Source organism: Mirounga leonina, unplaced genomic scaffold (assembly GCF_011800145.1).
Source record: "Mirounga leonina isolate KUSES-001 unplaced genomic scaffold, KU_Mleo_1.0 Mir_366, whole genome shotgun sequence".
NCBI lineage: Eukaryota > Metazoa > Chordata > Mammalia > Carnivora > Phocidae > Mirounga > Mirounga leonina.
In genome coordinates, this window is record NW_023270709.1 from 26,705,466 (window position 1) to 26,717,630 (window position 12,165).

Consider the following 12,165-nt stretch of genomic DNA (forward strand, 5'->3'; position numbering starts at 1 on the left):
CAACTATTACTTATTAATCTGTTTAGTGAGTTTTAGGTAGGAGGCCTTTCGCAGGCAAGGAGATCCTTTTTGGAACTCACACCTTCCCGGCAGAAGCAATTTACAATGCCTCGTGTTGTTTGTCCTGGTTGACGCTAGGTGGCGCTCCGAACTAACCAACTCTTATTTTAGAGGCAATTTCTCCAGGCCTTTGGGTAATTATTAACCTCTCATTACACACTTAAGTTTTCTCTCCCTTTTGGTGAACAGAAATTACTATCCCCATTTGACAGACGGTGATCCGGGGGCCCCTGGGAAGCCCTAAGACTACAGGACGTCCAGAGGCAGGAAAGAACATGAGAGGAACAAATTGAGTGACTTGGACTCTTGTCTAAATGGTGTAGAGAAATCAGGCCGGATAATTCTTTCATTCCACGAAGAACTCATCAGCACCCTCGAGAAGCCCAGCACTGTGCTGGGTTCGGGGAATAAGAAAGTAAGGAGGACAGCCTCTCCCCTGATGGTGGAAAGGTTGGGAGGAGGGGAAACTAGGGAAAAGGAGGTCACCGTGGTTGTTCAGAAGACGTCAGAGGGGGCCTGAAAGAGGGGAACAGTCGGTTTTCCCCGGGGGAGGAGGTTAGGCCTCGAATCTTATAAGGGCCACTTTGAAAGTACTCAGTTCCTTCTTTTCATTCTCAGAGGGCAATGACCACAGAGAGGAGGAGGAAACTTGTGCAGCGGTGAATACCAGAACTGGCTCTTCTAGCGCTTAGTAGGGAACAGAATTCTGAGATTCCTGGTTAAGTGTATCAGTCATGACCATGACGATAGTCCTAATAAGAGTAACAATAAACGTATTAAGCAGTGTGTATTGAAAGGGTTGGTGACTTCGCGATGTGTGGAAGATCAACCCAGCACCTTGGCTGTGACACACACTCCTCAAACAAAGCCCCAAAGGGCACTGCACGGAAGTGTGGGCTTATCCAAGTCCAACAGAAGAGGCCCTTGAGATGCAGAACATTAAGTAATTGATTTTAAAACACCCGATTGCTAACTGGTAACTTTAAAGAGTTTTAGATAAAGAACTGACTATAAAGGTTATGTTTTTAACCTCTGAAGTGTCCAGGCCTAGTCGGATTGTCGAAGGATAACGGTGTAATACAGATTGTCTTTGGCCTCACCCTTTCCTGCCCCAAGGAATTTACGCCGCAGGATGCTGTTTGCGCGACTGGACACTAGATGGCGCTCCAGATAAAAACTGCCCGCAGCTGCCGGCACCGTCTTCAATCATTAACCTTGGGTTGACATTGTACTACCCAGATTTCAAACCTCATTCATACAGTCTGTTGACGTGACAGTATTGAGAAGCAGTGAGGCTGGAATAAGGGCCCAGAACAGTCGAGCAGGCAGGCCAGCTGAGGACTTTGGGGGTCAGTACTCCTCATAAGGAGATACATTGTCTTGGACAAGAAGCCTGCGAGGCTTGATCCACTCACTCCCCCAAACAGTTACTAAGGAGGAGAAATACGAATGACTATGCTTGCACTGCCTACAGTTTAGAATAAAGAAGAAAACACATGGGAAGGGAATGGACAGGAGTGCAGAGCTGAGGCCCAGGGAGGAACGGGTCTGGAAACAATCTCGGAGAAGCCACGTCAACTCTATCTTAAATGTGAGCAGCAAATTAAGCATAAGAACCCCAGAGACCTGGAGAGACTGCATATGCTTTATCTTCCTAAAATTATTATTATTTTAATAGTGAGAAAACCACAGTATAGGCAATCTGTAGGAGGGTACTGACCCGTTTGTCACCTGGTAGAAAGTGACATCCTCAGGTCAGCAATGTCATTGACAATATTATTATTATCATGTAGTATTATATAATAATATTATTTTTAGAATATATGATAATATATAGTATTTATTATATAATAATATTATATTAGAATAGATAATAGTATAATATATAATATATATTTTAGAATATATCATCGTCATCATCATCATGATGGCTTAACCTTGATTATATACCAGACACTGTACTGAGGGCTTCATTTATCACTTCTTTTCTTCTTTAAAATTTAACTCTAAATACCATTTTATGAAATAGCTGTTGTTATCACCTCTTTACAAACGAGGAAATTGAGACCTACAGAGTTTAAGTGGCTTTGCAATATAACTTTGCCTTGCAGATTGATTATAATTCACGTGTCTTTAAAGCACACTCACATGCTCATCAGAAATGATACACGATAGGGAAGCTTACAAAGACTCCGGTTGTACAAAAGTGAACAACTGTAGGTTCTATTGCTTTTCTCGTCAGTCATGCAAAAAATATATGGACAGTTTCAGTTGGAAGATATTAGATATCAAGGACATTTCCTCCCTGAAAGTTTCTAGGGCTGCCAAAGGAGCCGAAAGATAACAATTAACAGGGCTAGTCACTGCGTTGACCTCCAACTCTTCCCAGCTGAACTAGACCTTTACACCGTGGTCTGTCGTTAGTTCTGATGGCACTCTAAACCAAAATGTATTGCATACAGTTCATTCCTAATCTGCTGGGTAATTATTACCTTCTACTGGTGTCTATATCTGTTAATAGCTGTAAGAGGTCATTCACGTAAAGAATCGATCGGTGATCAGAAATTATTACCCACATTTAACAGATGAGCAGATTGAGGTTCAGAGGGGCTGGAGTAAAGCCATACAGTAGTACAATAAAAATAGCAGTAAACAGTACAGTAAAAGGTCAGGAGTAAGCAACCAGGTCTTTGGACTCAGAGTTAGATGATGTTTGCACAAAGAAATGGAATTGTCATTCCAGTTGTGCACCTTTACACCTTCACCTATTTCTCCTACTGGTTATAGATCCAACAGAACCCCAGGGCACTACTATTTGGCTAGTTAATGTACTAGGGCATATCTTTGCAATCTGACCATAAACTCCTTGATAGAGGGCGAGATATTTTTAAAATTGAAATGAGATCATATATCCAGAAGGTTCATACATGGTTCTTAGCAAATAGAGTTCACCTTACCACTATTACATTGCATTATTTTTTTTTAAGATTTTATTTATTTATTTGAAAGAGAGAGAAGGAGAGACAGAGAGCACGAGAGGGAAGAGGGTCAGAGGGAGAAGCAGACCCCCAGCCGAGCAGGGAGCCTGATGTGGGGCTTGATCCTAGGACCCCGGAATCATGACCTGAGCTGAAGGCAGACACTTAACCAACTGAGCCACCCAGATGCCCCAACATTGCATTATTTTTTATTTAAAGGAACCAACTTGCAGTTAACCACACTGCTGGACACGTCAGTTTCTGCTCCTTCTCCAAACTCCACCCTTTTACGATAAAGGATTTTACAAAGAAGGCATAAACCCTCAAAGATGAAGAGGATGGGAGAGGAGACAACCCATGAACGAGGTCAACAGAATTTTGGAAGCTGGAGAGCACATGGATGAACGCCTTGCCAGACCAGAGAAAGCTGTGGTCAACCCCAGCAAGGGGACGAAACCAGTAAGAAACAAATAAATTCCCCACCACAGAAGCCTAGAGAGATATAAGTCTTTGAGACACCAGGTATCTCTGAGGTCAGGGTTGTGAGCAGGACTGGAAATAGGTAGGTTGGTTGGAAACCTGTGGAAGAGGCACTCTGATGCCCAGGTTACGTCCCCGCACCAACAGCCAGGCAGCTACTGGAGCCCAAGTTGGCAGGAGACTGAGGGTTTTCCTTGCATGACATTCAGTCAGAGGGACTCTGGACTCAGACGCCTCAGGCATAGCTTAATGCAAGGCTGCGGTACCAAACTGAAAATAGGGTTTGGAAAGAGAATCTGCATACTCACATTGTCCCAGCTCCTTCCCGTTGTTTCCTAGAACACAAATACCCAGGCTTGTCTCTCCTACGATTTCTTATTTCAAGCAATTTTTTTTATCGAGTGTCTACTGTGTGTAAAGCACTGAGCCAGGTACTGTAAATGTTTTAGCTTATTTTAGTTTGTTGCTATCACAAAGTACCACAGACTGAGGGGCTCAGCCAACAGAAGTGTATTGTCCCACATTCTGGAGGCTGGATATCTAGAACCAAGGTGTTGAGAGGGTTGGTTCTTTCTGAGGGCTGAGAAAGAGAATCTGCCGTGGGTCTGTCTTCTGGCAGCCTCCGGCACTCCTAGACGTGTAGACGGCCGTCTTCTTCCCTCTATGCATGGATGTCTCGGTCCAAGTTTCCCCTGTTTTATAAGGACACCAGTCATATTGGTTTAGGGCCCACCCTAATGACCTCATTTTAACCTGACGACCTCCATGAAGACCCTATTTCCAAATAAGGTTGCATTCAGAGGTGCTAGGAATTAGGACCCAAACAACATAGCTTTTTTTTTTTAGACCAGGCATGATTCAACCCAGAATAATAACTGTACCTATGAATCAAACAAAAGCTTGCACAGAGCCTACATTCCGGTGGACGAGACCCTGAGAGTAACCTTGGCTATTTCGGCCTTAGCTTTAGAGTGAATGGCAGAGACGTTTCCTGAGATGCGAAATGCAGATTTGAATGGAGGATAGAGAAGAAATTAAGATTCTAGGGTTTTGTTTTGTTTTGTTTTGTTTTTGCCACTCTGCCAATTTCTGTTTTTGATTTAGGTATTTAGACCATTTACATTTAAGATGATTTTTGACATGTGAGGGTCTAGGTCTGCCATGTTATTACTTGTTTTCTGTGTTTTTCCTGTTTTTCTTTTCTCGTCTTTCTGTAGGTTATTTGAACAGGTTTTTTAAAAATAATTCCATCTTGATTTATTTATAATATTTTTGAGTGTATTGCTTTGTACAGTTTTGTCAGTGGTTACTCTTGGGTCTTACAATGCATATGACTTCTCATAGTCTACTAGGATCAAGTTTTATCATCTCAAGTTAATCAAGGACCCTTCATTTTTATCCTCCCTATTTAAAAATATTGTCTTGAGTATCAAACTGTGTTACAATTTTTGTATCAATCACCAAATACGATTTAGAAAACTCACTAGAAAGGCAATCTAATGTTTGCCTATGTGTTTACCCATATTTCTGGTCTTGCCATTGTAAGTTCTTCCTGGTATCCTAAGACGCCTTCTTTTATCATTTCTTTTCTCTTTCAAGAACTTTCTCTAGTCATTCTTTAAAGATAGATCTGTTAGCAAAAAGTTCTTTCAGGTTTCCTGCATCTGAGAATGTCTTTATCTCCCCTTCATTCCTGAAGGTAGTTTTACCTAAAGGATATAGAATTAGCAGTTAACAATTCTTTTCTTTCACTGCCCCAAAAGCGTGTGCCCTTTCCTTCTGGCCCCCGTTCCTTCAGAGGAACAACCCACTGTCCTCTGAGTTGTCCCCACATCGCTTGTTTCTTTCTAAATGCTTTTAAGATTTTTAATCTGTCTTTAGTTTCTGGAATTTTAATTACAAAGTGATTGGCATGAGTTTCTTTGGTTATATTTTACTTAGGGTTTATGCAGTTTGTGTCTTTTCACCAAAGTTTGAGATTTTCAGACATTATTTCTTCAAATACTCTGTCAGCCCCGCATTCTTTCTCTTGTCCTGGGAGCTGATTATATGAATGTTAGGTCATGTGTGTAGAGCTACTCAAAGTGACAAAAGTAAACATGTTCATTAACAGACCCAAAGATACAGTCTCTCTAGGGCATAAACAAATAAAAAGCAAAAGCATATGAACTTAAAGTAATGCTTAAGAGGTGTCTCAGTGTTCTATCTTGAAATGTATTTAAGTGGGGGCACCTGGGTGGCTCAGTTGGTTAAGCATCTGCCTTTGGCTCAGGTCATGATCCCAGAGGGTCTTGGGATTGAGCCCCCGCATCGGACTCCTTGATCAGCAGGGAGCCTGCTTCTCTCTCTGGTCCCCCTGCTCCTGCTCTCTTTCTTTCTTTTTTTTTTTTTTTTTAATTATATTTGAGAGAGAGAGAACATGAGCAGGAGATGGGGTGGGGAGAGGGACAGAGGGGGAGGGAGAAGCAGACTCCCTGCAGAGCAAGGAGCCCAAGGTTGGGGGGGGCTTGATCCCAGGACCCTGAGATCATGACCTGAGCCAAAGGCAGATGCTCAACCCACTGAGTCACCCAGGCGCCCCCCTCTTTCTTTTTCTCACACAGGCTCATGCGCGCGCTCTCTCTCTCTCAAATAAATAAATAAAGTCTTTCAAAAAAAGAAATGTATCGAAGTGTCTATCCAATGATCATCCATCAATTAACAGAACATCAGAGCAAGGTTCTGAGTTAATGAAAGATCCACTCTGAGCACATGGGGGGAAAACAGGTACACCTTCCCTTTGCACACCTGTTAAAAGAGTTTTGAGTTTTCTGCCCCATCCCAGTTTTCCATGACCCCTGTTAATGTGAGTGTCTTTTTTTTAAGACTGTGAGGTTTTTCAGGAATATATACACTGGGTTATGGTAGAAGCAACTGTGTAGCTCTGTGCGGTTACTCCACAAAGCATCAGGATTATCAAGAAGAAAAGAGAAGGTGTCAGGCAGTGACGAATCTAGTAGAGAGGCAATATACTAATGTATATATGTAAGTTCATGCAATGTGTTCCCTAGTGTTCATGAGTACCAGGGGGCCCAGGAATATAGAGAGCCAGGAAGTCTTCCCAAGTGGGTTTCCATTGGCTTCATGGTCTGATGTTGGACATTCATTCATTTGCTCATTTGTTTACTCAATCCACACATATTTATTGAGTACTTATATGAGGCAACAGTGCTAAACGGTATAGATCGAGGTCACCGGGCTCACTGCGAAGCAGGAGTTCAAGGGAAAGAGAAGAGAGAGAGAGGAACAAACATTCTTGGCCTAGAAAGTTACTGTTCCTGTGGACGGAGCTTGAAGGGGTCTTTGGTGGAGGGAGAGAAGTCAGGGGAGCAACCAGGCGGAAGGGAGCCTACATGGGCACAAGGCATGTTTCCTTGTGTGAATGTGTACATGAAGACAGGAAACTAAGCTTTCCTAACAAGTTCTGGCATTCCTAGGAACTCATCCTGGGTTTAGACCACCTGCTTCAGAGGAAGACAGAGAAACAATCAGGAACCAGGTGGAGTGAAACACAGCTTCTGTAGAACCTGGCTTGGTTCCTCTCTGATTCTACTGAAGTCATTAAGGCAGAAAGTTATTCATTTCTGTGAGTTCACAGAGTTATTCGCCTCCGTGAACTTGGGCAAGACCCTCAATTCCCAATCTGCGAATAGGGATAATATATCTATTAAGGATTTTATTTATTTATTTATTTGAGAGAGTGGGGGAAGGAGCAGAGAGAGAGGGACAAACAGCATGGAGCTGGATGTGATCTCACAACCCTGAGATCATGACCTGAGCTGAAATCAAGAGTCAGGAGCTTAACCAACGGAGCCACCCAGGCGTCCCAGGATAATATATTTTTAAGAAGATATTGAGAGTAAGATAGGGCGCCTGGGTGGCTCCGTTGGTTAAGCGACCGCCCTCGGCTCAGGTCATGATCCTGGAGTCCTGGGATCGAGTCCTGCATCGGGCTCCCTGCTGAGCAGGGAGGCTGCTTCTCCCTCTGACCCTCCCCCCTCTCATGCTCTCTCTATCTCATTCTCTCTTTTAAATAAATAAATAAAATCTTAAAAAAAGAAGAAGATATTGAGAGTAAGTTTCTCCTATATAAATAGGCTAGGATGATCCTTAGTACAGGGCTAGCATTCTGCAAATTGCATTTCCCTTTCCTTTCCTCTCCTCGGGTAACAAGCAGGACTTGGACAATTTGAAATTACTGTTCTGGGGTTAATTCTAAAATTAAAGTGTTGACAAGGTTGGTTCCTTCTGAGCAAGGCAAGAGAAAATCTGTTTCAGGTCCCTCTCCTGGCATCTAGCCTGCAGTGGGTTACCCCCTGTGTCTTCACATCTTCCCTCTGTGAACTTCTCTGGGTCAGAATCAGTCCTACTGGATTAGGTCCCACCCTAATGGCCTTAGCTTAGTTTGATCATTTGGAAAAAAAAAACAACAACTTTGTTTTCAAATAAGGTCACATTTACAGGTGCTGGGAGTTAGGACTGCAACAATCATTTTAGTGGGGGACGCATTTCAACCCGTAACACCTGCCCATCCACAAGGGTTTCCAGAGACGTGAGGGGCTGAGGCCAGCCTACAAGTGGTTGCTGGTCTCATGGAGTGAGCTAGTATCTCAGAAGGGAGGGCCCAGGGCCCATTCTCCCTCCCACCGCTGTCCCTCAGAACCTCCTTCAATATATGTGACCAGCCATGGGACCTCTTGGCAGGAAGCAGTGGTGCGGTGCCCAGCCCTGTGTTTCCTCTTCTGCAGTATCAAACTGATACTGATTCTCGCTAAGGGGTCAGGGAGGCCTGCGCTCAGACCACGGAGGGGGCCAGCCCAGCAAGAATGGAACCTGGCAGCGCTGGGTGACCATCCCTTGGGGAGAAGAAGCCACCTACCCCTGCCACAGTGAATACCGAGGCCTGAACGGGGCCACCATCAGCACGTGGAGTGAGGAGCGAGGCTGTCAGCGTTGGTCGCCCTGGGTGGGTCTGGCATATTCACCGAAGCAGATGGTTGGGGCAGAGGACCCAGACTCTCACCCTGGGGAGGGGCGGAAAGAAGCCGGCAGTTAAGTCCTGTGGAGCCTCAAACAGAGCCTTCTTCGGACTCCGGGAACTCCGCTGCTCGGATGCCCACGTTAGCAAGCATTTTGGCCATGGCTGCCATTGGAGTTCTTTGGAAAAAGCTATTCTAATCAGGTAGGAAAGCTAAGAAGAAGCACAGTGGGGCTTGCTGTCAGTGTCTTCCCCACGGCCAGAGTCTGGAGCTGCAGATCAGACAGCATTTACTGTTGCCATATCACTTCGTGCAGAGTGAGAGCTCATCCCTGGCCGTTTGCTGTCCAGCAGGTGGGGTGGAGAAGGCCCTCAATCCTCCAGGCCCCCCTGTTTCTGCCAGAGAATGCATACACAAGGGAGTGTGCGTGTGGGCTTACTCTCCGTATCCCTCCCTGCCACCATGGCCCACTCCTATTCACCTTTGCAGACTGCCTTTCTAATGCGTTAAATGGGTATTTTTGGTTGAAAGTGCCCGTCAGAGGGAAAATGTCCTTGTTTTGCACTGCATGTATTTTTAATTTACTAAACTCATGTCTTTGGTTTCTTACAATACCCTATGGTGCAGCTGTCACATTTTACTCATTTTACTCTCTCAGGGAAGGGTATACCCTGCGTGTCTGCACCTTCTGGTCACACACAGACATGTATGTTGAAGGATACGTTTGAGAAAATCTTAACAAAGGGTGATTGAAGCCCCAGTCTGCACCCCTCTATCCACACAAACACTGGGCAGTACTCAACTTTGTAATTTGTTAATGCCCTAAGAGACAAAATTATATATCCCTTTTCATTACCTTTTTTACCAAGTGCTTTGGATTTTTCTCATGTAAGTTTCTTGTTCATTTTTTTTCACTCACTTCTGATTTGGGGTTTCTGTCTTAGTCTTTTTGATTTAGAGGAGTTTCTTTTGTCTTCTAATTACTAACCCTTCTGTCTGTTTCCAACATCATATAAAACTTTCCGCCATTCCGCCAGCTATTTATTAACTTAATCCACAGTACCCTTCACTGAACAAGAATCTTTAATTTTGATATATGCACTTTCAGGAACTAGATCAATGAAGTAGAACAGAGGGTCCAGAAATAAATCCTCACATACACAGTCAATTGATTTTTGACAAGGGTGCCAAAATAATTCAGTAAAGAAAGAATAGTCTGTTCACAGATGGTGCTGGGACAACTGAATATCCACACTGTGAGATGATAGGAAATATATGTTGGACTTCCCCTCAGTTCCTAACACAGGGCTCCTAAAATCCTTGTAATTTCCTGGGTAATAGGAAATTGTTCTTTTGTTCTAATGAGGCAACTCTGGTGGGTTCCTGGTGGCTCTTGGATGAGGGTCACCAGAAAGACCAAGCCAGGAATAGAAGCTTCGAATACTCAATGTCCCCCCCTCCCCCCGCCACCATCCTCCAGAGAGGGGAGAGGGGCTGGAAACGGAGTTAATAATTGATCATGCCTGTGTGAGAAGCCTCTATAAAATCCCAATAGGATGGGTTTTGGGGAGTTTCCAGGCTGGGGAAAGGCATCCACGCCAAGGGAGTGACGCACCCCGGCTCCGCAGGGACAGACGCCCCTGTGCTCAGGACCCTCCCACATCTCTCTTTATGTATCTCTTCACCTGGCTGTTCATCTGTGTCCTTTATCATATCCTCTAATAAACAGGTAAACCTATATGTTTCCCTGAGTTCTGTGAGCCATCCGTTCTAGCCAACTAATGGAACTTGAGAAGGGGGTCACTGGAACTTCTGACCGATGACCCATTGGTCAGAAGCACAGGTGACAATGTGGCCTTGAGAATGGCATCTGAAGGGGGGGCAGTTTCATGGGGCCGGGCCCTTACCTGTGGGATCCGACGCCACCTCCAAGTAGAGAGTATCAGGATTGAGTTAAATTGTAGGACACCCAGCTGATGTTGTAGAGAATTGCTTATCGTTATGGGGAACTCCAACCATTTGCTGACCAGAAGAGTCAGAAGTCAAGTGTTTTGTGTGAGGAGTAAAGGAGACACACAGGATAGAAAACACAATGCAGAAGAACTGGTTTTTTCCCCCATACACGAAGGAAAAGCTGAGATTTTTCCTTTACACACATGAAAAAGAATGAAGTTGGACCTCAACCTCATACCATATCCAAAAATTAACTCAAAATGGATCAAAGACGTAAATGTAAGAACTAAAACTACAAATACTTAGAAAAAAACATAGGTATAAATCTTTGTGACCTTGGATTTGGCAATGATCTCTTAGTTATGACACCCAAAGTACAAATAACTAAAGAAAAAAATAGATAAATTGCACTTCACCAACATTAGCAAGCATACCATCAAGCAAGTAAAAAGACAACACACTGAATCGGAAATTCCAAATCATACATCTGGTACAGGACTTTATCTAGAATACATAAAGGACATTTACAACTCAATGAGAAAAAGCAAATAACCCAGATTTTAAAATGGCAAAGGATCTGAATAGACATTTCTCCAAAGAAGGTTTGCAGATGGCCGCTAATCTGGTAAAAAAAAAAAAGATGTTCAATATCACCAGTCATCAGGGAAATGCAAATCCAAAGCACAACGAAGCACTACTTCTCACTGACTAGGATGGCTAGCATTATAAAGATGAACCATAGGAAGTGCTGGCAAAGGTGTAGAGAAATCAGAACTGTCATTCCCTGCTGATGAGAGCGCAAAATGATGTAGCCACTTTGGAAGACAGTCTGGCGGTTCCTCAAAAGGTTAATTAAACATGGAGTCATCATATGACCCAGCAATTCCACCCCTAGGTGTACACCCAAAAGAAAATAAACTATAAGTCCACACAAAAATGGGTACACAAGTGTTCAGAGCAGCATTATTCCTAATAGGCACAAAGTTGAAATAATCTAGTTTTCATCAATCGACGAATGGATATGGGGTCTAATGGAATACTGTTTGTCCACGAAAAAGAAACATGAAAGCATCATGCTAAATAAAAGAAACCAGTCGTGAGGAACCACATATTCTAGGCTTCCATGGTATAAAATGTTCAGAAGAGGTAAGTCTATTGAGACAGAAGGTAGGTTAGTGACTGCCTTGGGTGGGGTGGGAGGCATGGAGGGATTCGGAGGTGCTGTCTAAAAGGTACAAGGTTTCTTTGTGGAGAGGATGAAAAATGTTCTAAAACCAAGGTAATAGTTAGCTACATGCCTTTGTGAAAACACAGAAACTCACTGAATTTTAGACCTTAAGTGGATGAATCGTATGGCGCGTGAATTAAATCTCGATAATCAAGCTGTTACCAAGAAAAAGAATATTACAGTCAACCCCAATGGACTCATCAACTGTATTCAACATTTCAAATCCCCCTACAGTTAGGCCCCAATTTCCAAGTTTGATTTTTTTTCTTAGATGGCCAAAATTGGCATACGTGCTAAAAAAGGTATTGCTCAGTGGATTTATTAGGTATTTAAAGGTTTTTAGGAAAATCAGCTGTATTAAATTTGTTAATATGTTTTGAAATATCTAAAGCAGTAGTTCCCAAGCTTTGGGTGTGTGTGTGGGTGCGTTGTGGGGGTGGGGGTTAAA

The 12,165-nt window shown here is 43.5% G+C and overlaps 1 protein-coding gene across 1 annotated transcript in view; it reads left to right on the forward strand.

Moving 5' to 3' along the window:
- Positions 1-12,165, forward strand: part of LOC118027231 — a 71,298-nt gene that overhangs the window by 43,102 nt on the left and 16,031 nt on the right. The window lies entirely within an intron of this gene.